The sequence below is a fragment of the Platalea leucorodia genome, assembly GCF_965183815.1.
Source record: "Platalea leucorodia genome assembly, chromosome: 3".
Taxonomy (NCBI): domain Eukaryota; kingdom Metazoa; phylum Chordata; class Aves; order Pelecaniformes; family Threskiornithidae; genus Platalea; species Platalea leucorodia.
Genome location: NC_138825.1, coordinates 60,507,065 through 60,532,786, shown reverse-complemented (window position 1 = coordinate 60,532,786; position 25,722 = coordinate 60,507,065). Strand labels below are relative to the sequence as shown.

The window sequence follows — 25,722 nt, the reverse complement described above, 5'->3', positions numbered from 1 at the left end:
CGCGGCGTGTTGCAGCAGGGAAGGGCGCTGCGTCAGCCTGCGGGGAGGGAGCTGCTGGTGATGCCCGCAAGCTGCATCACAGGTGTGAAGTGGATTGCGGGTATGAGCTTCCCACCGCGCAGCCCTTTGCTCACCACAGGCTGCACGCTTAGAGCTGCGAAGCAAGGCACTTCTCACATCGGAGACCTTCAATGAGCTGGATTTTTTTTTTTTAAATACATAGAGACAAAGAGTTGCAGTTTTCAAAGAACTCAGGTTTCTCAGTCTTTGGCTTTGTGATCAAGAACTTAACTCTAGTCCTGACTCTCCCTCAAATGTGCCGTAACTGAAGATTCCAGTCTGTGTTGAAGGACTTGCACCCACCTCACAACCACTGCTCAGAGGTCTAGATGGAGAGGAGGGATACTCTTGCCCTCACGTAAGAGATGCAAAGCTAAGGAACAGCTTCACCTCCTCCCCATACCTGTCCCCTTTTTGCTTCAAGTTCCATGTTTTTTCCTTGAGGTTCTGGAAGGTTGTGCTAAGGTCTCTGGGTTAAAAGAATATAATATCATGAAGACAGACAGACTCAAAGAGTGGTTGCCTCAGAGCAACCTTGACAAGCGACAGTCACTGAAGAGCCCTTTATAAGAGTTGGGAGCTTTAAATGAATGCCTGCAACAAATCAAAAAGTTCTGTATAGAAGTGTGTTGTTTCATTAGCAAGACTCATGAGGGCATGAGATAAGCTGCATACGTATGTGCTCAGTTAAGTGAACGATGGTTTTGAGCTGCTCTGTCTGCATTAATATGCCAAGTGTTGACTGGTCACCCGTACAGACAGAGGCAAGGAGACCAGCAAGAAGCAGGCATCCTCTACACACAGTCACACTCTGGTGGGAAAGCTGAAGCCAGGAAGGCAAATCTGCACCTAGGTAAATTAGAACAGCAGTCTTGTGTCTAATTATTTTTACTTTGTAGGGAGCACCACAATTATGATTCTCTCTTCATCCTGGCCAGATGCTCCTGCTAGACAGATGAAAGATTTAAGTACATAAAATATAACATTTTGAAGTGGGGATAAGAAACAGCACTATGCTGTAGTCGCAACCAGCTCTATCATTCTTCTTGCACGACAGTGTGACACTACAACCTTTCTAGTAAGAAGTCCATAATAGGTAAAAATTGATGATTACATAAGTATTCAGTGGAAGGACAGCTATCAAGGACTGTGTCTTCTATTTTCTTAAATATGATACAAAAATACGTGTTAAAATGATCACAGATGAAAATGAATGGATGGGAAAAGATTTTCAGAAACTCCGGAAAAATATATTCAAGGAGCAACGTAAGTTAAGTAAGAATTCTGAACATTTCACTTTAATGCTGTCAATGTAAAAAAAGAGACTACTCAAATTTTGTTTATAAAATTCACTTCTATAATTAACTAAAAATTTAGTTGAGATGCCAATTCTTCCCATTCAGCTTTGTCAATATGCAAAGAGCAAGCCTTTGAAAGGTAATTTTTAATACAAAATGCATTGATTTTATATTGTATTGATACACCTATTTCTTAACATGGTAACATCCCAAGACAGCCAGACTTCATGTAATTCATTTAACCCTGTACAACTACCAGATGGTGCTTGCCTCTAACTATGATCTCTACACAGTTATGGAAAATGCTCTTCCATTGAACAAACATTCGAGTTTCACCAAGAAAGTAAACAAATGTTGTAAATTTGTGGGGTTTTTTTAAGTAAAAGTAATACTCCCAGTACTTCCTAGCTAGTCCTGTAATTAATTTTATTTCATCTTTTTCCCAGGAAGTTATATAAATGCAGTAACTATAAAACTTCTCAGACCCAACTATATCTCTTCCTCAATACAAAACTCTCAATGCCTTTCAGCATCTTTATCTAACCTATGCTTATGAGATTTTTTTTTTTTTTTTGTAAAGCTCAGTTTCAGAATCTACAAAGCATGAAAATCAAAAGGGAAGATTCATCATCGCAGTTAAATCTATACCTTTTAGATAAATATTCACACAGAGCTAACACATTCACATACACACAAGCTAAAGCTATCCACGACTAAACAGAAGGAGAAAAACCACTGGCATTCTTTGTTTGGATTTTCTTCTTTCCCATTGCCAAGTTTCACCTTACTGCCTTTCCCAAGGAGCGCAGTGATCTTCAGATGAAGATGGTAAACTTTTCAAAACAGCCAGAGAAAAGACTGACTCAACTGAAGAATGTCAGCTTCATAGATTTTCTACTTCATTTTGAAAACTTGGATCTGGGAAAGTAATATGATTGCACTTAGTAGATTACATGCTACTTAGCAGGCTGCTTCTGCTAAATCTGACAAATATAGGTCATACTCCTGCACTCATGCTTTGCTCATGCAAAGGTTGCCTTTTCTTTTTTTTTTTTTTTAATATGACTGTAAATTCCTTAGGATTCTATCATGCTTGCAGATTCTAGCTGAAAGCAACAATAAGATAAAAGCAATCTGAAGTCATTTCATAAATAATATAATTTTTACCTGAAATTTTAAAGCTATTTTACATAGTCACTTTTTTCCTTCTATGCCTAGAATTACTATATCTTTAGACAAACTTGGTTTAGTACAACCATTTTTTTTATTAAATAAGTACTTCACAAAGTACCTCCAGAGCTGTATAAAAGCCTAATATTTACTGTATTAAGTGCTATTTCTGTATGTCTACGCGAAGAAGTGAAAAAGCAGAACAATCAGGGGAAAAAAAATGGTAACATATAATCCACCCTGATCATCCCCTCTATAAAACTCAACATCTGTACTGAAGGTTCTTTTTCTGTATTGAAAAAGTCTGCTTGCAAACTGCTCAAGGAAAATTCTGCTGCTTTTTCTGGTAAGCAGCTTGGCAAGGTAACATCATACTCTTGCAGTGTCAGTGGTCCCCTTGAGCTTACAATGTCTATTAAAACAAATTACATGAAAACATCTTTTTCAGGATTTCAATTCTATAGCTTAAGAGGATCAGTATATTCCAGTTTCTTTTTAGATTCAAGGAACATAAGACAGTATACTACTTCAGTATCTAATGCTGTCATGACATCTCAATACTTTCTCCATTAACTATGTATTATGCACAGACCGCAGAATAACAGGTTACTAGGAGAAAACTACATGCTTTCTTGCTATCTATACTAGCTAGATTGCAATGAAATCACCACTTCAGCATCTGCTTAAAACAGCCATTACGTTTGATCTGTCATAGATGGATGCACAAAAAAACCATCACTTAGACAAAAAGGTAAAATATACAGTATTTCACAAAGCTGATACAAAGCTTCTGAAATTAAGTAACTCAAGAATGACATTTTAAGAAAATTCTACCCCAATAACTAAAATGATATATTACTTTTCACCTACTGTTCTATTGAATGACAGTATGAAACAAAGACAGCTGATGAACAAACAAATTACAATGTCAGAATACAAAAATTCTATTCCTAACTAGTAAAAGAATGAAAAACGAAAATTAAATATGGGAAAATCTAGTTACTCAGTGATTCTAAAACCTGAAGTAATACCCGATACAGATGCTGACTTCACTGGATCGTCAACCTACCAACTTTGTATTGGGCTGGTTGATTAAAACGATGTAAGATATAAAACCAAAAAAGAAAAATCTGTTATACTTCGTATATAATCCACAGATTATCTGTTTGCCTGAAATAATCCTATTTCTTTCTAAAAAGATATAAACCAAGACATTACACCTAAATATCCTGTCTTGCTTATAACTGTAGACCACCACAGCAACAGCCGTACTACTGTCACTGCTATTTCTCCTTGTGTCCATATTGCAATGCATTTCTCTCGTACAAAGGGCTGCGTAATGCTTGCACCACTGGTCAAAGCAGAATATGGAAATGCTGCTAGGATTATCTGGGAGAAGAATGGTGAGTAACCAACTCATAATGTTCCTAGGATGAGCATTTCAGTGCATTAATACAACCGCAAAGGCATAAGACGGAATAAGGAAATGGCATACGTGTTCCAAACATGGTAAATATACCTTTAAATAACTGTAACATGGACAGTGAATGGATAAATGTTCCACTATAATCTTGAAAAAAACAAACCCCCAAAGACAGTTATCATATAGGAACAAATAATTTTACAAATTAATGCAACTGACAGATTTGTAGTTTGTCAGAGTTTTATCTTCCAAATATTCCCCACACTGTCACTCCTACAGTAAACCATCCAAAATCTATCAGTAAGAATGGGAGTAAACAACATTTTACTGATGGATAACCACAAAACCCATAAAACGAATATTCCGTCCTTTCCTGTCCATCCCTACTGGACACAAAGTCCTTAACTAAGTAAAACCCAAAAGATCCCACACATACATGACATTTAAGGGGCCTGCTAACAAAGCCGAATTTTCTTCCCCTTGCTCTCAAGAATGATCAAAGCAAAGAACTAGGATTAGGAGCTCTCTAAAACTTCTTTCCTATTTCCATCCATGTAGAGAGAGATACTCTACCCTCAGTATTCCAAGGCAACTATGAATTGTCTGCAATGCCTATCTGGTCCATGTAATTATCTTGCATGTATTAAATTTTTTTTGTTACTTCTACCGGATATCAAGTAGGTAGGAGACAGTATTAACAAAATTAATGGATTTTTTTTTTCCCCTTTAAGGGCAAATATCAATAAAACAATAATACCCTAACCAATCTATCAGATTTCTATTTAGCTGCCAAACTACAATTAGCATCTGAAGCAAAGTACTTTCTGAAGCCTTGCAACTGATGTAAGCAAAAAAGGCTGGAGAGCTCATACTATCACCTCATGTCTTATGTTGATTAAAGCTTGAGAAGCTAAAGCTCACATCCAGAAAATACGTTAAATTGATATTTCAGTTGACTGAAACCAGTAACGTGTCTTTTTATAAATGTAATTCACAAGCTTTAGTTTGCACTTGTATGTTTACAAATTTTCATTTCAGATGAAGAAATCCATCTCACAGAGAGCAATATGAACAGTAAAATAAAGCAAGACACTGCTAGATTCTAGACAGACATACTAGAGCAATGCAGAGCTGCAGGGATCTGATTACAGACAGTATCTTCTGCAGTCAGTCTCGCAGCGGGATGGGGGGCACATACACTGGGATGTTCTACAATAAAACAGTGTTTCTTATACAGAGCCTTACAGATGTCACAGGATTAATCCCTCTCAATGCTCCAACATTTTAATTCATCAAAATTTTTAAGCAGAGCATAGCAAGGCACTTAGAGTTTCATAACATTCCCCCATGTAACATGTTCTGTGATTCTTGGATTTGTTGCTCTCCTTGCAAGAGCCAAACGCCAAGTACAAATCAACTGCTATGGGTTGATAGCCAATGCCCTTTATTGCTGCTTCTCAGAACTGTACCCAGATCAGCCAGAGCTCTAACAGACTAAAAGCAAACCCCACCACCCCTATAACCTACTCCAATTTGCCTTCCTAGATCTGGTTGGCCCTCGTCCCTGTGTTCACTGCTGGGTGCCTGCCTGACGTCTCCTTGCAGACTCAGTCTCCTAAATCATCAGAAAATAAATCTTAAAAAAGTGAGGAGTATTCTGTGGCCTTAGGGAGGTGGATCAACTCACTGAAGGGTCAGATGAGCGTTGGAGCTGAAGCAAAGGAGCAGGCAGGACCCACAAGACTTAGGCGCAGGGAGATCTTTCAGAAACAGAAAGATGTTAGATTGGCTCAGCTGCACCATGGAACTTTCCCATGGGACAGAGCTGGAGTATCCTCCTTAATACTGAAGGGAAAGATAGCATTGAAATAAGAAGGAAGAATTTACTATTACTGGCTTCCAGTCTGTGCTAAGATCCTATCACCCACTGAGTGTGGCTCCTCTGATGTTTTCCTGTCCATTTCCATCTTGCTTCAAAACTTACCTGTTTTGGATCCACAGGAAAAGCCATAACCAACATTCTGGTTTTTGTTCTCATATTTGAAAATATCCATCAACATTTGGTGAAACACATCTTGTGTCAAAACACTTCTCCTGCAGTTCACCGCAGAAGGACACATACTCAGGCCAGGTTAATTCAAAATGATTTACAGTAACCAAGAATAGTTACTATTTCAATCATCAACCAAGGGAACTCGATTTAAATATGCAATTTTAATTTGAGTTTGCATTTCTATTCCTTTTCTGAAAGAAAGCCTGTTACTAGACAGTAACCTTAAACTGATGTTGATTTGCAAGTAAACATAGCTTGTATCTCACATTTGAGATTTCTTTTTGCTAACTGTAATGCTATAATACATTCACATTTAAGTAATTGCATAATTTAAACACACATTTATTCACATTGGTGATTTTCATATTTGATGTCAAAGAATGGTAAATGGTCCTTCTCATTTTATGAAGCACATGTTCTCCAAACTGCCATATATGCACCACTGACACACATATATGGATACGTAACACGGCAAGCACACAAGGTACTCTGAAGTGTTATGAGACCCAGCCTAGAGCACGATGTTACCACTGTCAACAGTCAGATCCAATGTCGCCAATGTTGCTGGGGATAGCAAAAAAAAAAGTTGCAATATATTAAAGGATTACATTTTAGGATTATCTTCCCAACTCACAATTATGTCAAGTTAGTTTCAAAGGAAACTAGAATTCCGTTTGCACAAATCCAAGTTTTACAAGATTTAAAGAATGTTACTAATAAAATAAAACTACACTGAATGTTTTGGATTCATATGCCTCTATTAATCATGTTTTTCACTGAAAACTAAATTTATTTATTTATTTTTAATGTACTTTTATTTATTTATTTAATGACATTTTGCAAGAGGAGAACAATCCTTTTCAGTTTCTCCTTTAAAAAAAATAATTGGCATAAACTATACTGAAATAAACACACAATTTTCATCTATGCGTACTGAAGAAAATCCGTTGCAAGCTGATCTGCCCCTTCAGTAAACTGAATCCAATTATTTACCCAGCAATTTCCCTTATTTCAGTGATCTGATGCGCTTTATTGCTTAAATACTTTTTTGCTGACGCTTTACATACTCATTTATTAGCAAAGCTATTTTATTTAAATTTGACAACTTATGCTAAAGGCTAAATTTACTACAATAGACTTAGGAAAAAAGTTCAACTTAAAAATAGTATCTTTTTTTTAGCTGCCCTGTAAATGCTCTCTAAGATATCGTAGTAAAAAAAGACTTTTGGTTATGGTATTGTCAGAAAGGCTCCTCCTCCATTACGGACCCATGTCTGCTCTTCCATCACAACACAAAAAGGTTTAAAAAAAATCTCAGTTTAAAAGCTGACAATGAAGATAAGACCAAGCTAAAAAGCCAAACTCTAAAGCAAATTGCATGATGTACAGGCACACATTCTCTTCTAATCATTCAGCAGTGGACTGGTGATAGTCTCTACCAGGTACAGCAGGAGAAGACGTATCAAACTGTCACAGCCAGACTTTGGCACGTTTTGTCTGCTAACGCCCTTTAGACACACTAGTTTCATTTCTTTAGAACTTCAGGAAAAGACAGAGTCTTCATACCTCAAATCTCAACATACATAAGGTTTCAGATGGATGAATATGGCATCAACAATGCATATATCAGGTTCGTAATAGAGGAGCTATGTAGAAATTAGTATTTCTACTTCCCCCCCACCCCAAAGCCATCTACGTACGCACGCATGAGAAGAAAAACTGTAATGGTTATTTGCCAAACCCTGCAGTGTCGTATGGCAGCAGTAGGTCAGTCTTTAGAAACTGGCTCCAGTCTGACCAGTGACTGATCTGCTCCCTTCCAGCTGAGACATCAGGTCATGACAAACATTATCCCGGTCACACAGCTAACGACAGAGCTGGAGGGAATCCCTCTAAGAGGAAAGCAGAGACACAAGGAGCAAGTTTCCTTCTGGGAAAATGGGGTGAATTAAGGTCATACTGAGAACAGGCAGGTTATTCACAGGGTAAAGAGAGAACCAGATTAACATGTGGAATTCATGCAGTTTTATTTTGAAGCCATGATGCTAAAGCTCTTGGGCAAAAGGCCTGAATCAGACTTCAGGCATGGTATCAATTTCCTGGACTGAGTCAACAGGCCAACAGCCTGTACACACACACACACACACACTACACAGCGTCATCTGCCATTTAGTACAAGGGATGTTTAATTAGCTTGGTAGGGCTACAGGGTTTGGGAGAACCTGTATCCTTCAGCCTAGCAACAGCATTTGTAAGACACTTACACTCAAAAAAAAAAAAAAAAATTGAAAACAAAACCAAAGTTATTGAAGCATTTTTTTATTAGCATGCCAATGAAATGCTAAATCATTTGACATGAGAAATGACATGTTCATAAAATCCACTAAGCAAGACAGTCCTGTCTCCATAAGTTAGATATTTTAAGTTCACACAGGGAGATAGGAGTGTGTTATTAGAAAAACAATGTACCATCAGCAATTAAGCAAAACAGAGATAAAATGCTGATGAAAAAATTAGGATGGCAGTGATTCCTTTCATATTATTTCTGTAAAAACCCAACTGACAGAAGTATACAATAGGTGATTGCCTTAAAAAAAAAAAAAAAAAAAAAAAAACAAAACAGATTGCAAACTCCTGAAAGGAGAGAGTGTGTTATCCTCATGCTAGATTCTTTCCAGACACATTTTTGGCTATTACTGTAACCATATACCATGACTGGGGCTGGGGGAAGAGGACAGGACAAACAAAAATACCTCTTTGACAACCAATATGCCTGTCTCAACCCAAAACCCGTGTATAATACCAATACCTTCGTTTCATTTTTGTTTCTGTATGACACAAACATTGACCAAAAACCAGCAGTGGAAAGCAGGAAGCCACCTTTCCAACTGATCAAGGGCTAGGTTCAGCAAAATATGTCTTCATACACTCAAGCTATGAACACACTATGATACCCTGCTGATTTTGGGTATAATCACAAGGAGCCAGCGCATTTGACTGAAGGATGTTATGATTATACTACACAAAATCAATTTCTACGATACTAAGGATCTAACAAGCCACCAACAATAAACATTTCTTTTCTAGCCGAGAAAGCAAGCTGCTGTGTGGCAGCATTTTCAGGCTTTCCACTGACATCATGCTAAGAAAGAGGTAATTGTCCCAAGGCAGATTTAGACTTATCACTAGCATGAGGGAATGTCTTGTTTATAATTAAACTCATCAGGAAGGATTTCAGAATTTAGAGCACAAAAAAAAAAAAAAAAATCAAATGCAGACTAAACAAACCTACTCTAGGAAAATTTAAGCTTTTGCCCACTTTATTTGTAAATACCACAAAAAATCTGCAGAAGATACTCCATGTGAATGGGTGCTAGGGCAAATAACTCACAATTTGAACTATCACGTTTCTTAAGCCTTTGATCCTTCAAACAGTAGAGAGTACAGGACATCTCTATATTAAGTCTGAAAACCTTAATATAAGAGAGATTATGGCTTTCAGAGCAGTGGCTATATACCGGTTTTTGTCTGAATAGTGTTTTGACCAGAGTTCTGGGCCTGAAATTTCCAAAACACTGAACAAAAGGTCTTTGGCTGTCAGTTCACAGCAAGTGTGCTGCAAAGTGCACTAGATGTCCTAATGCTGCCAAACAAGCTGTGCACTTCTGAGAGTTTTATTTGGTATGGAAACCAGCATCTCCCACAACTTCTCCCTCCCTGTTATCACTTATTCATACTTTAAAACAGACAGCTTTGAAATATCCTGCAAGAAAAGGTTGAAAGAGAACGCTTGAGTACTACGTTACAGGCCACCTAACAAACATCAGAGTCCGGAGAGCAAAAACCTTAACAGTCTCACTCTGAGGAACTATGCACAGTATCAACTGCACAGCCACAGGAGCTTGTCCTGAAAGAAAAACTCAAAAATGCAGAGGGACAAGGCAAGAAACATGCCAGCATTATCCTCTTTTGATGAATTTAAATCCCTGAGAGATCCCTAAATTTACTCAGCTACCAAAGAGGGCAAGTAAACTTCTGAAGACAGAGAATAAGTCTCTCAAAAAATAGAAAGGAAAAAGATAGGTAAACAAGACATGTTACAAAGAGAGGTGGCAAGCAGCTTGAGGTGAGACACCCAAGAAGCCTCGCACCACAACTTGAGAAACCCAGCTAAGAAAACTATCATGAAAGAACGCAATTTAGTTCATTGCATTTTTCATGGCATGTTTTGTTTGTTCAGTTAAATTTCTGAATTAACATCTGCACCAGAACACTGATAAGCCTCAAAATGAGAAGCAAGGACCTTCTTGTCTTTTCTTACCCCTCTCTGTGACCTAAGGAATTTTATCTTTGCCTCTTTTGCCTTGAAGTACTATTCTCTTCTTCACAAGGTCTCTACCTATACCCTGATGCAAGAAAAGAACAGACCTATTAACAGTTGACTACATGAGAGAACCAGCTTCATACCTGCATCATGAATTTAAGTCTAACGATAATAGAAAATCCCATAATTACTTTCTCTGAAAAGAACACTGCTTTAGTTTAACCTAAGCACCCAGCTTCACATATAATGCAAAGACAGTGCTGTGTGGAAGTTTAGGCTACATAACCTTAATGTTTAATTTTTGTCTTAACAAATCTATGACATGGATAAATTGTATTTTGCATATCGTATACTACACTGTTCAAACATAAATCTGGGGCATAATAGCTGAGTAAGTATTATAAAAAATGATTATAGGAATGAAGAGTCTGTCCTCCAGAAACAATCCCAAACAGGTAGGATGAGACTTTTCAACAAAAGAGCATCCCTGCTTCATTTGTACTGCTTCACTAAACACAGACATTGGTAAAGGACTGTGAAAATGAAAACTCCACAACCTTACTCAAAAATCTGGGGCCAAAAAGCATCTCTATGGATAAAGCTGAATAGTCTATAGATGCATTTTCTATTACACAGGAGAGAAAGAAATGCTCTAAGCTTTTGAATCAACCTTTCCATCACAAACACACCCTTGTCAATGAACGAGCAACACAGACTTGTCATTGCTAACTCCCAAAACTCCCACCACACCATATGCTAATTTAGCCACGCTATGGACCCTTTCTGTGATTCACTATCTGCTAGAAACAGGTAGAGGAGTCTTTCAACTACAAGAATGCTTTAGCGGATATGTCCAAATATGTGCCCTATACAGGTACCTCTCTCAGGCATGCACTTTCACCAATCTTATTATTTAAATTTAAAAAATGAAAACAACATTTCATCAGAACACGCATCTACATGGGATTGCATTTGCTTTTTAATATGTTGTATTTATATGGCAGCAACCTCCTACAGCCTACTTCACCTTCCCTATCACAAGACCCTGCTAGAGTAAACACCAAACAAGCAGAGGCAGAACTTCAAACACACTAGGAATTATTGGAATACCTGAGGTTATCTGACAGATAAACAGGGCTTCCTCTACACAAATGATTCTGAAATCTGATCCAGAGGACGCATGCATTTATCTATTAGGAAGGACTGGAAAAGATGCCAAAATTCATTAAGATTTCTCAAATGAAGGTAAAACTCCAGATCATTAAAATTAAGTGAAAACAGGACAGAACCCTTTTCTAAAAACAGATCTTGTTGTGCAGCCAAGTATGTCTGTGTGCAATTGTTACTTATTTTCAAGTTGGGGCAATTTTCCACATAGATTTTTAGATCAGCTAACATAATGAGGTACTTTAAAACAAAATTTAAAAACCCAAGATTTCTTTCCCGACTACACTTGCTATAAAGATGTAGAGGAAACAAGGGAGCAGTAACAAAACACAGTCTCACCTAGCATACCACAAAATTGCAAAACTGTAAATTTCAATGAAGGCAAAGACAGTAACAATATCAGCATCCAGGAAACAGGGTCACAACTCTTAACCAGAAAGATGGGAAGAAATTGTCCTAACCATCATTTAAAAAAAAAAAAAAAAAAAACAACCAACCAACCAACAAACCCCCACAAAAAATACACCACACCCTCCGCAAAAAAACCCCACCTAATCAAGGACACAAACTCAAAGAAGTCACGTATTCTTTAATATGTTCTCCAGTGCTTTCTCCATTCAACCTGCATCACCTCAGGCCTATTCTTATCAATAGTGTTATCAGCCCACACAGAGAGAAGCGCATTCAAAAATGTCATCTGGGGCAATCAAAACAGAAACAGAACTGAGCGTTGTCAGCATTTAAAGATCTTTCAGGCAGTGCTTCCACACTAGTCCTGCCAGTGAAGAAGGCAACATCTCAAACCTCTTAAGACACTCCAAGGGAGAAAAGTCATTCCAAGAGCTTGAGCAAGTGTTAGGCTCAGGAAGCAATGAGATCTTAGTCTACACACCAACAAAACAAAGCAGAAGTAGACATAAGAGAAAACAAATAGACAGTTGCACATCAGTATGGACACTCAGTCATCAGCCAGGACATTCGTCAAAACTGTGACAATGCAACTGGCGGCAAATCAATATGATCCAAATCCTCACAACACATTCATCCCATTATATGTTCCTTAAACAAAAATGGACAATTAGTAGCAGATCTACTCCTGAAGACACTATAAAAATCATATTATCGTTTCCCATGCAAAGGTCATTTGATTCTTTTAGGAGAGTTTTCATTCTCTGCCCAACATAAAGCAAATGCGAGTCATTTCTTGGTTTTTACACTCATCCTTGGACGACAAGGACACAAATTCAAATCCAAAACAGGTAACAAAGTTTTCCCAGTATTTCTGGAGTTTCAATGAGCAATGCTATTTTAAAACCAGCAAGAGCTCATTCTGTCACCACAGCACTAGACAATTAAATCACAAATATTTTCTCTCCAAACAACTAAAAACTTCCTCACACTAGAAGTATTTAAACCAAACTCCAAAGGGGGAAAACTGAGTTAAGTAACTATCCAACCTTTGGAATATGACCTCCCTATGACAGTGACAAAAGACTTCCCTTTGGCATCTCGTGAAAATAGGACACTATCTTTTATGAAACCTTTCAGCATTACTGGTCACTTTTAGCTGAGAACAACCACTATTCAGGTCATCTGCTCTCTGTATTAGTAATAACGATTGCAAAACCCACCAACACAATACCAAAAATGAAACTGTATTATGAGAATTTTCCATATAATCTTCTTCCTCATCTCCCAGGCTACAACATCATTCTCTAATCAGCAGTCTCTTGTTTAAATCCTTGGAAGAAATAGCAATTTCCAATTCCTTTATTAATAAAAAGAAGTACTTAACCTTCTGGAAATACAAGGGAGGGACTAATACTGTACAGGCATATTCCTAGCACTAGTACTGAGCTCAAATTATATTTTTCTATACAGTATACTTTCCTCAATCTTATTACAGGTCCAGTGAACAGACTTTCTAATTCAAAAATTCTCTTTGCAACACTGGGAAATAACGTAGATCAGATTTAATACATGTTCCACAGGGTTATTCTACTGGTATAAAGGAAAAGAGAATGTCTCCTCAGCAGGCTGGCAAAATCTGGAAGAATGGAAGGAATCCACTTCTGGAAGGTCTGTAACTCAGAGGAAGAGGACTTAATCACTTAATCCTATGATTTGCATTTGCTTTTAATAGAACCCTGTTGCTACACCGAAGCTTTTGTTGTTGAGAGAAACAGATTAATTCTTGCTCATGGTGGTCTATTACAATTCATAATAGGGCTTGCTACAGGTATCTTTCAAACAATGTCCCTTCCCCCATCTCTCTAATCTTTTTTTTTCCTTTTATATACCTTCATCTTTGCTTTGGAAAAACTGCAAATGGTTCCAAATCGCATACCTGTAACATGAGCTGGTTTAATTGTATCCCTTGATCATTTACGCAAGATAGCAGATTTTCACTGCATAGCTTCCCATGTCATTGTAAGATTCAAATGCATTTATTTAAATCTCTTTCCTAGAATTCAACCATTTTCATTGCTTTGTCTAATTAAATTCGTAAAGAGTTACCGGGCAATGAGAGCTGTAGCCTCATTTTCTGTTCTGACAAATTAAAAAAAAATATATATATATATACACACTGCCAGAATATATATATTTATATAAAATATAATATAGATATAAAAAATATATATATAATAATATATAATATATTTTGTGCCACAAAGGATCCTTTGCCTTAGGCTTCAAACATCTTTAAAGATCTGACAGCAAACCCTAACACTCAAGAGGAGGAAGGAGGAATCCAAGCCAGAGATAAGTCCATATCAAACTGGGAAAGTCCTCAGCAGTTTCCAGAGCAATCCAAGTCTGGAAAGGCAAATCAAACCTGTTTGACTTACATCACTGTTTCTTTACAGATTAAGTGAAAGTTCAAGTATTGGCCATAGGAAAGCACCATTTCATTTACATACTGTTCTGTTTCCAAATTATTCGCGAATGTCTTACATTTTTTTTGGATGACCATACGATAAATACAGGTATAATACCTGGCCTCTGTTACTCAACTACAGAAACTTCACACCAAAATCTGAAACAAAACTTTCTTCATTCTTATAAACAATCACAAATTTGTCAATTACTTTTCAAAAGCAAGCTTTTTAAGCTCACAATGTTTCTACAGATACAATTCATATACAGATATGAATGCTGTAGTCTTTACAAAAAGATAATACTGCTAAGAGCAAAACTGCCTATAAGGAGTTCTCAGGTTCCATTTTAAGAGAAGTGCAAAGCATAAGCAAACTGGACATTACTGAAAGTGAGGAGATTTCATGAAGAGTTCTTATATTTCTCAGTAAATAAAAGAAAGAGTCTGCACACTAGGTCTGACATTCCATATGTATACATCAAGCAGTCAACTTTATCCATACAAGTTTGATATCGAACTTTCCAAATTAAAAATAACAGGGTTTTTCACGATGCAAAATGAAAGGAGTGGAGGATTGTAACTTTTAAGACAGCAACAGCCTAACTAAAAATGGTCACATATTTCTGTCATTGTTGTGTCACAGGATGCTGCAGATGCTAAAGCTATCAAGGGTTCAAAAAGGGACTGCATAAATTCACCACAACTATTAAACACCAAATGATTAAATACCAGATCATCTGCCTAGAGACCCCTAACCTGCATCCTGCTAGAAGCCAGTGATACTTCCTTCAGATACTCAGCTATTTGCACAGCCTATGATACTCTTCCCTAGGCATCTGTCTTAAAAACGCGCTATTGATGTAGAAACACCTTTGGTCTGAGCTGATAAGCCGTTCTTAGGTCCGTAGTTTTGTGCCTGGGAAAAGGGAAGGTAAAATATCTAAAGCTGGTTCAACACCTACACTGTTCAATTCCCTCATTTCCAAACACTATGTAGGGCACTTGTATGGTAGCCAAGATATTTATATAGTAACAGTTCTTAATATACTTACATCACTCATGAGAGCTGGGGAAGACACCACAAATATATAACTCTTCCTCCTCCCTTAGATGAATTCACTCCCCCTTTCAAGTTTTACTTAACACTTAAAATAGCTTTATGAGTAACATTTTTTATATTTTTATACAACATTAACTGTTATCCACAGCCTATATTATCTGCAAGAGAGGATTTGTGTTAGTCAATCTCCCTTTTGTGTATTTTACTCAGATTTTAGACAGGTAGATCTTTGGGGTTGTGGTTTATTTTTAGTTATTTAGAACTGAAAGGATTTCCTAGAAGTCATTCCACCATGCCATTAGAATAGGGGGATCTGTTCCATATCAAGCACAGGGAACAATAACATTGCTAGTAATGCTTGGATGCCCAACAGACCAGGGCTCCCACTGTACCAGATACTGCACCAAAACAGAATAAAAGTGACAGCACTCTCTCCCTCTCACAATTTAAGAATTTTGTTAGCTATGGTCTTTCTCCAACTAAAGAGCCTCCTGTCGACTGTGATCCATCACAATCACAGCAGGCAGCCAACCTTTGCTTTTCACAATAACTTTATTTGCTACTTATCTTCAAAAACACTGCTCTTCTATAGTATTCTTAATATACATTCAGAAAGATTCTTTTATTTCATATTGTGTCCAACATTTATGGCTCCTTTCATCTGTTTAAATGGTGCCAGGTACCACTGGTAATGTATTGGCAGTAATTTTCTTTAAATGTCTATGTGAATGGGTTTGGCCATCTTCCAAATTTTACTTTGCAATTATTATTCAAACTAGTGAAAGAAGAGATATATGACGATTTTATTTAGAAATCAGTTTAGCTGCAAGATATTTGCTCCAACAAATATTTAATGAGAAGAGTGTCTTCAAAGGAGAGGAATCTATTCCATCACACGTACAAAGCAAAAGAACTGATAGGATGGATTGATATTAGCACTGAGAACTGCTAGATCTTTATATTCTAATGGGAGAGCTGATCTTCAAGTACATGCTTCGCAAAGAGTACTTTGTGCTAGACAAGGATGTTGGAGACTGTTCAAACCCAGGGTACTAGGAAAGTGTGTGACGACCAGCTGGGCCTGTTAGCTCTGAAACTATCCAGAAGGCAACAATCACAAATGAATCAGGACCTCCACGCTACACAAACAGCCCAGCTTTCTAGTGGGAGGTTCTCCAGACCAGCTTTGATATATTATAGCTATCAAGGATATGATGTGCAGCTGAGTAATACTAAGGTATTAATACATAGGTATAAGCACAAAGTGAAAACTATTATCATAGACCATTTAAAAGATATTAAAGTCCTAAGTACTGTGAAACGATGTAAACAAAGGCATAGTTAAAAATAACATAACATAGAAATAATGGATCAAATACAAAAGCATGGATCAAAACAAGAGTCACACAAAAACAGTGAACACAGAAATAGGCAGAAAAACTTCTTGGAACTGGACCTCTCAGACTATTTTCTCTTGGACCTTTTCTCCAAATAATCTGAACCCACACAGGTCTAACTGAAATCTAGATGCTAGCCTGCCAATAACCAGGCATTGTTTTTACAGACAGTCAACTGAAATCACTGACTACACCTGTAAGACTGCTGACAAACTCATCATTACACTACACAAGGCTTCATCCCCTTTAATAAAGGGTTTACAACTTAGACCTAAATTGTACAAGCTCATGTTTCTGGATAGCATTACACTATCTGGGAATACAGTTCCCTTACTGTTTAGTATATAGCATACTATGTAGTTCCCAAATTATAATCCTTCCATTATCAAATCTTTCATATATTTCCTAACTTGTATTTTAGCCCTAAATGACAATGCTTTAATGTATTGTCTTGAATTAAAAAACAAATAAATGGCTTTCTGTCCTATTTTGGAATATATCAACCCAGTAGAAGACCTCAAGTCCTAAAGTAAACTATTAAAATGCACCGATAGCATCTGCACATCCCAACTGACAGAGGTAGCTGGAAAACAACAATTTAAGGACATGCACTTCACCCCTCTAGCATCAGAAGTTTGTTCTGCTACCAGATGCATTACAAAAATGGGACACCGAAGGTGGCTGGAACTGGTGGTTCCAGTCAAAAAAATGAAATGCGAGATTCTGTACCATTTCTACCAGCTCTGCAAGGTGGAAATGAAGGAAAACCAAGAAGATACACAGATGCTGGCCACGTAAGTCACTCATTCGCACACACACACACACACCCCTTTTTTTTTTCTCCCGATAGATACCAACAGACATCTGTACAAACTCTCTTAGCAGCCAAGCTCGCTGGTAACTGAACTAGAGATATGCACCATTACTACTTCGATCACCTTAACAGAAACTGTCCTGAATCATTCTCTAACTCGTCAACAAATTCAGTTAAGTCTTCAGTAGGGTATCTTCTGACACTGAGAAGCCTGTTCTAGTTAAAGCACAGGTTTAGCTTCCAACCTTGGTATGGAAGGTACAGTATGAAATTACCTCAGGCATCATTAAACAAAATAAAAATGCTACAACAGAAAACTGTACAAAACAGAAAGGTTTGTTGTTTTTTTATTGTAAAAAAATGTAAATCAAAAATCTGAGTTTATTGTTAGACCTTCTTATAGAGTTTCTTACAGTGATCACAGCAGACAATGATCTCTTTATGAGCACTAGATAAGATGAGAATAATTACCCTTAGATAAGAAGAGAATAATTACACTGAATTCTTTTGCGAGGTGCTTTGAGACCTACTAATGAAAAGTACTGTTAAAAGCTGTGTATTGTAAGTATGTTTAATAATTACATAAAACAAGTACAACTTTTCCTAGAGGCTAGTTATTAAAAAAAAAAAAAATTGTATTTGAAAGTTCAGCTGAACCTATCATTTTTTTGTGATAAAAATGATTCCATGAGCTAAGAACAGTTGTAGTGCAACAGTTCTCTTGGTGTAAGCTTACAACAGAACCATTTAAATCTACTCCTCACCTTACTGAAGAAAATATATTGAATACTTTAAACCGTCCATCAGGAGCTCAGTATAGTTCAAAGTGAGTAAGGTTTTTATAGAATAGTGAAATATGGTAAGGGTTTTAGAATAAACATCTGTTGACTATGTGAGAACAAATTCCACTGTCTGTTGTTAGCAGCAGTGATGTGTTGTAGAAAAAAAAAAATCATCTTTCCATGAAAGTCATTCACAACAGTTATAGTTGTCAGTTTTCTAAGCTATTTTTAATCTTATAAATATCTATCTATATATATACACACACACCCCAACCCACTACCTCCTTTCAGCCCCCGAGAAACTGCTAATGACCTTCTTATAAAATTCCATTGGGGGCGTGGGGGGATATGCAGTTTTTTGAAATAGCTCTGCTTTGCTTGACATTCACATTGCCTGTGAAAAACGAGGCCCACTCGTGCAAATGTTCCTTATAAGAGCAATCAGGTTAGGAGCTCCTGGTATGAAGCTATTTCTTGAATTAGGATTGCAGGATCATGTTGATAGCTAGCATCCCCAGGGAATCACCATGATTTTGCTATTATGCAAAAATCTACAATGGCATTATTGAAATAATTTTACTAGAAATCTTGATGTAATGAGAAATCTGTTCCATTAATAAACCTCTTCTTTTTATATAAGATAACTCTTTAAGTTTAAAGAGTTAATAGTTAAATGTTAGTGGTTCATATTCCTATAATCATCTTCAAAGCTGTCAATACTGTATTATGGTAAAACACTTGCTATTTTGAGCAAGTTCTTACTATACTGCATTTTATTAAACAGATATTTTAGGTTTTAAGGCTTAAATTTCGCAAATGATTTGCAGAAAAAGACATTAAAAAACAATTTTATTATTTACAGCTCCCATACGCGTGGAAAATTTCCATTGCAAATACCCCTTACCTATTTAAAACGCGGTATGTTGCTCATGAATCAGTAATCCTTGGACAGAGAAATTTCATCCTGGCAAAATGAAACTGCCTATGACAATAATATGAGTGCAATTGTATTTTTTTTTAAAAAGGCAAAGAAAAACCTTTTCTATTAAGAGGCCTTTGTCTTGTTCTTTTTTGAAAACATGTTTATCTGAGTCATGGAAGAAAAAGGGCTCTTAAGCACTAAAACATCACGTTTGACTCGGGAAGTCCCTTAACCTCAAATTGCTGGAGGCCTGGCTGGTTTCCCAAAGCTTCACAGCACGCTCACCCTGTTGTTATGGTGTTTCCTAAGCATCTGCTATGTGCCACTTGCAGAAACTGGAATCTAAACTAGACAGACCTTTGATCTGACCCCATACAGCTGTTTTAATTGTCTGTTTCGCTGTTTAAATCAGATTTAAGTACTGAATTGGTAAATGATTCCTGCACTTTTCAGGAAACCTTTAGGAAGCCAAGGTGCTCGAACATGTTCGCACGCAGACGTTTATTGAAAGGCACGATGCGAAGACACAACACAAAAGAATGCGAAGGAGTTGCACTCGCTAGGCGAATTTTACCGCATCGCAGGGCAAATTTCCTAACCGTCTGCCCGCCCCGAGAAAGGCGGGCGGGGGGGAACGTAGGAAAAAATAAAGAAGAAAAAGAAAAAAACAGAAAAAATCGCAGCGCTACAGGCAGTGCGGGGAGGGTCACAGGTGGTGCCGGCGGCAGCGCCACCGCTCCCCGCTCCGCCGCCGCCCGCGGCTCCCGGAGCGCCGGCCGCTGCCGGACCCGGGCCGCTAGGCGAGGCGGAGCGGCGGCCTCCGGGAGAGGGCGGGGGCCACCCCCGACCCACCGCCCGGCTTTCGGAGCGCCCGGAGCCGCGGGTATAACGGAAGGACCGGGGTTTCCAGGCTGACGGGGGCCGGCAGGACCGACGCCGGCCGGCGGCCGAGGCTCAGCCCGGCCGGTGCCCCTCAGGAGCGCGGGGGGAACCGCCACAGAACGGACGCGGCGCGCGGCACACAACGGATCCGCACGTCCCGCCGGCGCCCCGGGACCCCCCCGCAGAAACGGACCGCTCTGCCGCCCGCCGGCACGCAGGTGCCCACCGGAACAAAAGGAAACCAGCCCCGCAGCCGCCCGCGGCCCCGCACAGCGCCCGGCCCGGCCCATCCCGCCCCCGCCGGCGCCCCCGCCCTGCGGCCCTGCCCCGCGCATCGCCCCCCCCCCCGCACTCACCTCGCCGGGGCGCGGCGCGGCGGCGGAGCGGGCGGCGGCCGCTCGCACCCCCGAGCTCCCTCCCCGCGCCCGCCCCGGCCCCGCGCGCCTCCCCCTCCTCCCTCCCCGCCCGCCGTCCCTCCCTCCCGGCTCCGTCTCTCACCGATACCGGAGCAGCGGCGACGGCGGCGCCTGGGCCCGACTCCCCCGCCACGTGACCCCGCCACGTGACCACCACACTTCCCCGGCCCGGCTCCGCCCCCGCCGTCTCTCCCGCAGCGCCGGGCGCCGCCGGGGCCGCTCCGCCGGGGTGGGCAGCGGCGGGGGGGGGGGCAAAGCCTCCCCTGCGGAGCTGTGGGCAGCCGCCGGCGCCCCCTGCACGGCCGCGACCCGTTGGTGGGGCCGGGGCAGCGCCATGACGGCGTGACAGTGTAACGCGACGCGATAACGGCTCGTTTGACAAGGGGAAGCAGCCGTGGGGGGCCAAGGCTGCCGCCCCGCGTCCCTGTCCCCCCTCAGCCCCTTACCTTCCTCACCCTCTTGAAAAAGAAATGGCACTGCGTTACAGCAGGCGGAGGCTGTGTGTGATACTGGGGGGTGTCTGAGAGCAGCACTTGGAGCTGGCTTCTCCCTCCCACCTTCAGGGCCAGCACAGAGGGAAGAAGCTGGGGCATCAGCACCCCCCCAGCAAAGCTCACGGGCGCTGGCACCGCTGCATTCCTGCATTTTGACTTAAACCAAAAGCCACAGCACGTGAAAATTAACCGTGTTGGCTAGTGCCCCGTGCTAAGCGTAGCCTTCGCTCCCAGAAAACAGTGCTTATGGTAACGAGTCAGGGGAGTGTCTGACAGGAGAGAATGCCTTTATCCTCAAACTCGGCAATTCAGGACACAGCCCAGAGGTATCAACACTACAAGACCTGGGGGAGCCTCAGTAAAAAGGGATTTGTATTGCAAACAAACTCTGAAGCTGTGTTCTGGTATCGCATTCAGTGCACTTTCCCTTTCTTCAGAAAGGAGCAATGAAATGCCTAACATAAAAAGTGCAAAGCACTTAGTAGTTTAAGGAAACCAGGAACAATGTGTAACTATCAGCTCTAAAAAAAAAAACATCTAAAGAATAGTACACGAGGAGCAAGAAGTGAAAAGGCCCAAACCCCTGCTGGCTTTAGTAAGCAAAACTTACTGACCATTTCAGAAACTAAAAAGGTAAATATTTTTCACATGATTCCCCAAAGCTCCATGAGGATTTTATCTTACAACCCATAGCAAGAAGGGGACAAACTTTGTGCCAGAGGACCAGCTAGGTCTGTGAAAACCTGGAAGACTGAGGCCTGAGATAATGTGTTAGAGCTAGGTATAGATTTCATCTGTTAATATAATTCTCAGCTAGAAAAAAGTTGCCTTTTTTTTTTTTTTTTTGAAGATTTTCAGTTGCACTACACAGGCTAAACCCTTGGGCATCTCTTAAAGGCAGAATAACAGTCCTATAGCTACGGTGCAATAAAAAGTTATCAGGGAGTTAGGGCTCCATTTCTGGGTGCAGTACAACAGTTGTTATCAACTGGTGAGCTGTGAAGAGCAGGGTCTGTGAATCACCTCCTCGATATCTGCAAAAGACAGCAACCGCCACCACACCCCTTATTGGCAGGCTTACATTTATTACATTGGGATTACTTCTTCAGTAGAAAATTCTGAGGAGCCAAAACAGTTAAAACCACTGTATCACTCAATTCTTGTGTTTAACTTAAGCCATCTGTGCCTTAGCTCAATTCCTAATTTACAGGCCGTCATAAGAATTAAGTTTAGGTAGTAAAGCAAAAACCATCACCGAGAGGTTTCCAAAACACAGCTGCAGCTTTAACCCTGTGTGTAATCCTGTCCTGTCCACCCATGGCTCATTAACTACAGCATAACAGTGTTGCTCACTAGTCCCTTCTCTCAGCTGTGTAAGTTTTCTGTAGCTGGGTTCACAATCCCAAGAGAAAATTATGTCTGGTAGTTGTTCACCAGCCTCTACAAACTATGCTCATGACTTTGAGTGATACCTTGCAGGAGTCCTACCCATTCTGCACCCCATTACATGTTGAGGACTGAAGGAAAATACACACGAACTCTCTTATCATTGCTGCAGCTCATTCTATCAACATAACACATTTATTTTCCAAAAACAAATTCACACGGACGCACAAGAGTCCCAGGAACTAGAACCAGATACTTCAGGCTATGTTTAAACCTTGCCCATCTTTTTCATCTGTGTGCGTTAATCAACAGGACCTGGTTCCACATCAAGGATGGACTACAGCATTCCCCCATGTGCAGAAGGGGCCCAACAGCAGTCTCAAAATGAGTCCATAAACTGAGTGACTGGAACCCAGGAGTATCCTTGCAGTTAAGACAAGGCCTCAGCTTCCAAAGTGAAAACACAAGTCAAAACCTCTATTATTTATAGCAATAGCACATGCTCTTTTAACTTGCCTACAGTACGCTGCTGCTCTATAAATGCAAAGGCAGATCACACTTAGGAAAATACCGCTACTGTATTGCATCAGCTTTGTGCAACTACTATTTTGTACTTTTTCTGTGACTAAAGGTACATCTCTAGGATAATCAAGCATTTTAAAACCCACTTAATTCATACTCCAAAGTATTTTTTAAAAGTATGTACAAACCATATAAAACTCAAAAGGGAGAGACAACCTTTTCCTTCACTAGTCTACTCCATCCCTTCCTCCAGTGTAATAAGCTTGACCTAAAGCACCAGTTCATTATATTATGGAGCTAACGGCATAAACATTTCAATAGTCCAACTGCAACATGTAATACCACTTCAGGAGTACAAATGAATGGAGACGTTAGCCTAAAACTGTGTTGTCAAAATCATCAGCTTGACTGGATAATAAAAGATCAGTCAAGCAACTGTACAGAAAAGTTTGTAAATTCATTTTTACTATTGGAATATTGTGAATTTAAGGTGCCTTTTCAGAAGGAATTCAGCTCTGTTCATTTCAGACATGACCAGGCCTATGCTTTTAGATCTTACCCAGCTGTGAAGGTAAGCAGCTACTCCAATACCTGTCCATTTCTATAAACCATTAATCCCATATTCACATCCCTCTAAGGAACCAAAGGCTGGCCTCTTTTTCAGGAAGATTTTCTTATAGTATCTCCTATTTTTTAAAGGCAGACACTTTTAAAATAACTAGCTATGACCATTCATGAAGGCAGATGATAAAACCCACTTGTCTATGAGCAACTACATGAAATTTTTTGAGTGTCAAAATTTTTTATTTCAAAAAGAAAACACAAGGAAACCATTTCTTCAACTCACCATCCTTAGTCTGCCCAACCAGAACATCTCAATTTTTTTCTCATCAGGTAAAATATTCATACTCTCTCACATTAAATGTTTTCACTGCAGACACAATTTTTTATTTCCATGTCATTTCACTTTTCATGATTTCTTCCCCATTCACAAGCTCACTCTGTTCATGCTCATTTATACAACTTAGGTATGGTGGGATAGAAAACAAAGCACAGGACTTGGTTGCCTTCCAAATGCAAGCAACATTAGCACCGCAAAGAACAAAACTGTGATTTCTGCAGGCATTATATTCCCAGAACTGGTGAGCTGATAGTTCTCTCTATATATTCTCTCTCTTTATATGTACAGTCAAGGGTGGGCTTTTTTTTTTTAATAATACAATCACTTCCTAGAAGTGTTCCATATGCTCCACGAGAAAGCAAAAGCACACCTGAAAAATCAAATGTAACGATTATTGTTAAGATCCTTTTGAATCCCTTAGTTTAACTCAGAGGGGTCTTTTATTTGTTCTTTAAGTCTCTTTCGGGGATGCAGCTCTTCATAATTAACCTCATCCTAAAGACAGTTTAATTTAAAGATGCAGATCTAGTAAGTCCAGAAAACTAAGGTAGGAAAAAGGAAAAACAAAAAACAGTTCTTGAGTTATCCAAGGGAAAAGTGGCCTGTTTCTACCAAAAAAACCCCACTCCTTGCCTCTTTCAGGTGTAATCATTAGCAGGTAAGCAAAATGAGTTCAACATTGGCATGCGGTTAAATCCACATTCAAGCCTCATTGTTATAAAAACTTATCAATATCTTTGAGTTCAACAAACTAATATGCCTAAGTATTTGCAGGACTGAGGTCTTTGCATTGAAAGTTTGCCCTGACTTTCTGAAAAACACATCATTTAAATTCTATTTAAACTGCCAACAGGAAAAATTATTTGATTCCATTTCAGTCTAGAACAGAGATGTAAAGGGAAATCCTGCTCATACCTCTCATTGCTTTGATCATCTACAAGAGCTGTCTCCATCAGACCATGACTGCCTGCCTTTGTTGCTGGCCAGTGACTGTTCATGAGACTGCATCAGCATTGCTGCTCTACAACTCCTGAGCTGGACTTCCCAATGTTTAGTAGAATGGATGTGGAAGGATGTCTGAGCTCAGGGTAAGATTTTGATCTGAATTTCTTAGAAATATAGGCCAAACACTGTAGAAAGTCTGTTAATATTTACAGGTTTCAAGAAGACACGATTCTCCAGTTTCAGTTGCCCAACCTGAAATGTCTCTGGCTGGCAGTACTGGATGGATTTCTTCAAATGTCCCTGCCCCTCCTAGCCATAGGGAATTCTGCTGTGTTTGAGCAAATACAGATTTCTTTTGAACCCAGAGTCCATCAGTGGTACTACTCATCAGTATAAAGGCATTGAAATTTAGGCTTCTAGTTTAGTTTATTTCCATTACAAGCTGTGAAAATGAAATATAATTAATAACAAAAATAATCAAGTAAAGATTTTAAAGGCCTTCCAAATCAACTACATCTGCTACACAATCAAGAAGCCTAAAACTCAAATTAAGGTATGTCATTATTTCACTCCAGTTTCTCAGTCCTTCAGCAAAGAAAGGGAAATACCAAAATACCCTAAATTAAAAGAAATAGAAAAAAAATCACAAATTGTCTTTATGTGTTGTAAAAAAAGGACATGAACAGTTCACCTTGTGGAACACTACCTCACAGGACTTAAACTAGAATAGGTACTTAAGTGTCTTGTGTCACAACGGGAAAACTGTTCTTGTAGATGCCTCCGTTATTCCATCTTCCTCCTTCACCTCCATCTGGATTTACAGCATGA

General features: G+C 39.4%; 1 protein-coding gene across 7 annotated transcripts in view; it reads right to left on the bottom strand.

The window, feature by feature from the left end:
* TULP4 (TUB like protein 4) overlaps window positions 1-21,175 on the bottom strand; it is a 164,036-nt gene extending 142,861 nt beyond the window's left edge. For 5 of the 7 annotated variants that reach the window (XR_014227541.1, XM_082305344.1, XM_082305337.1 and 2 more), the window contains exon 1: window positions 20,729-20,785. The gene's annotated coding sequence lies outside the window, so the exon portion shown is untranslated. Of the gene's footprint in view, window positions 1-20,586; window positions 20,655-20,728; window positions 20,786-21,092 lie in introns of those variants that run through there. The other 2 variants (XM_082305340.1, XM_082305338.1) reach the window with 2 other exon arrangements.
* Between the last annotated feature and the right edge of the window lie 4,547 nt (window positions 21,176-25,722).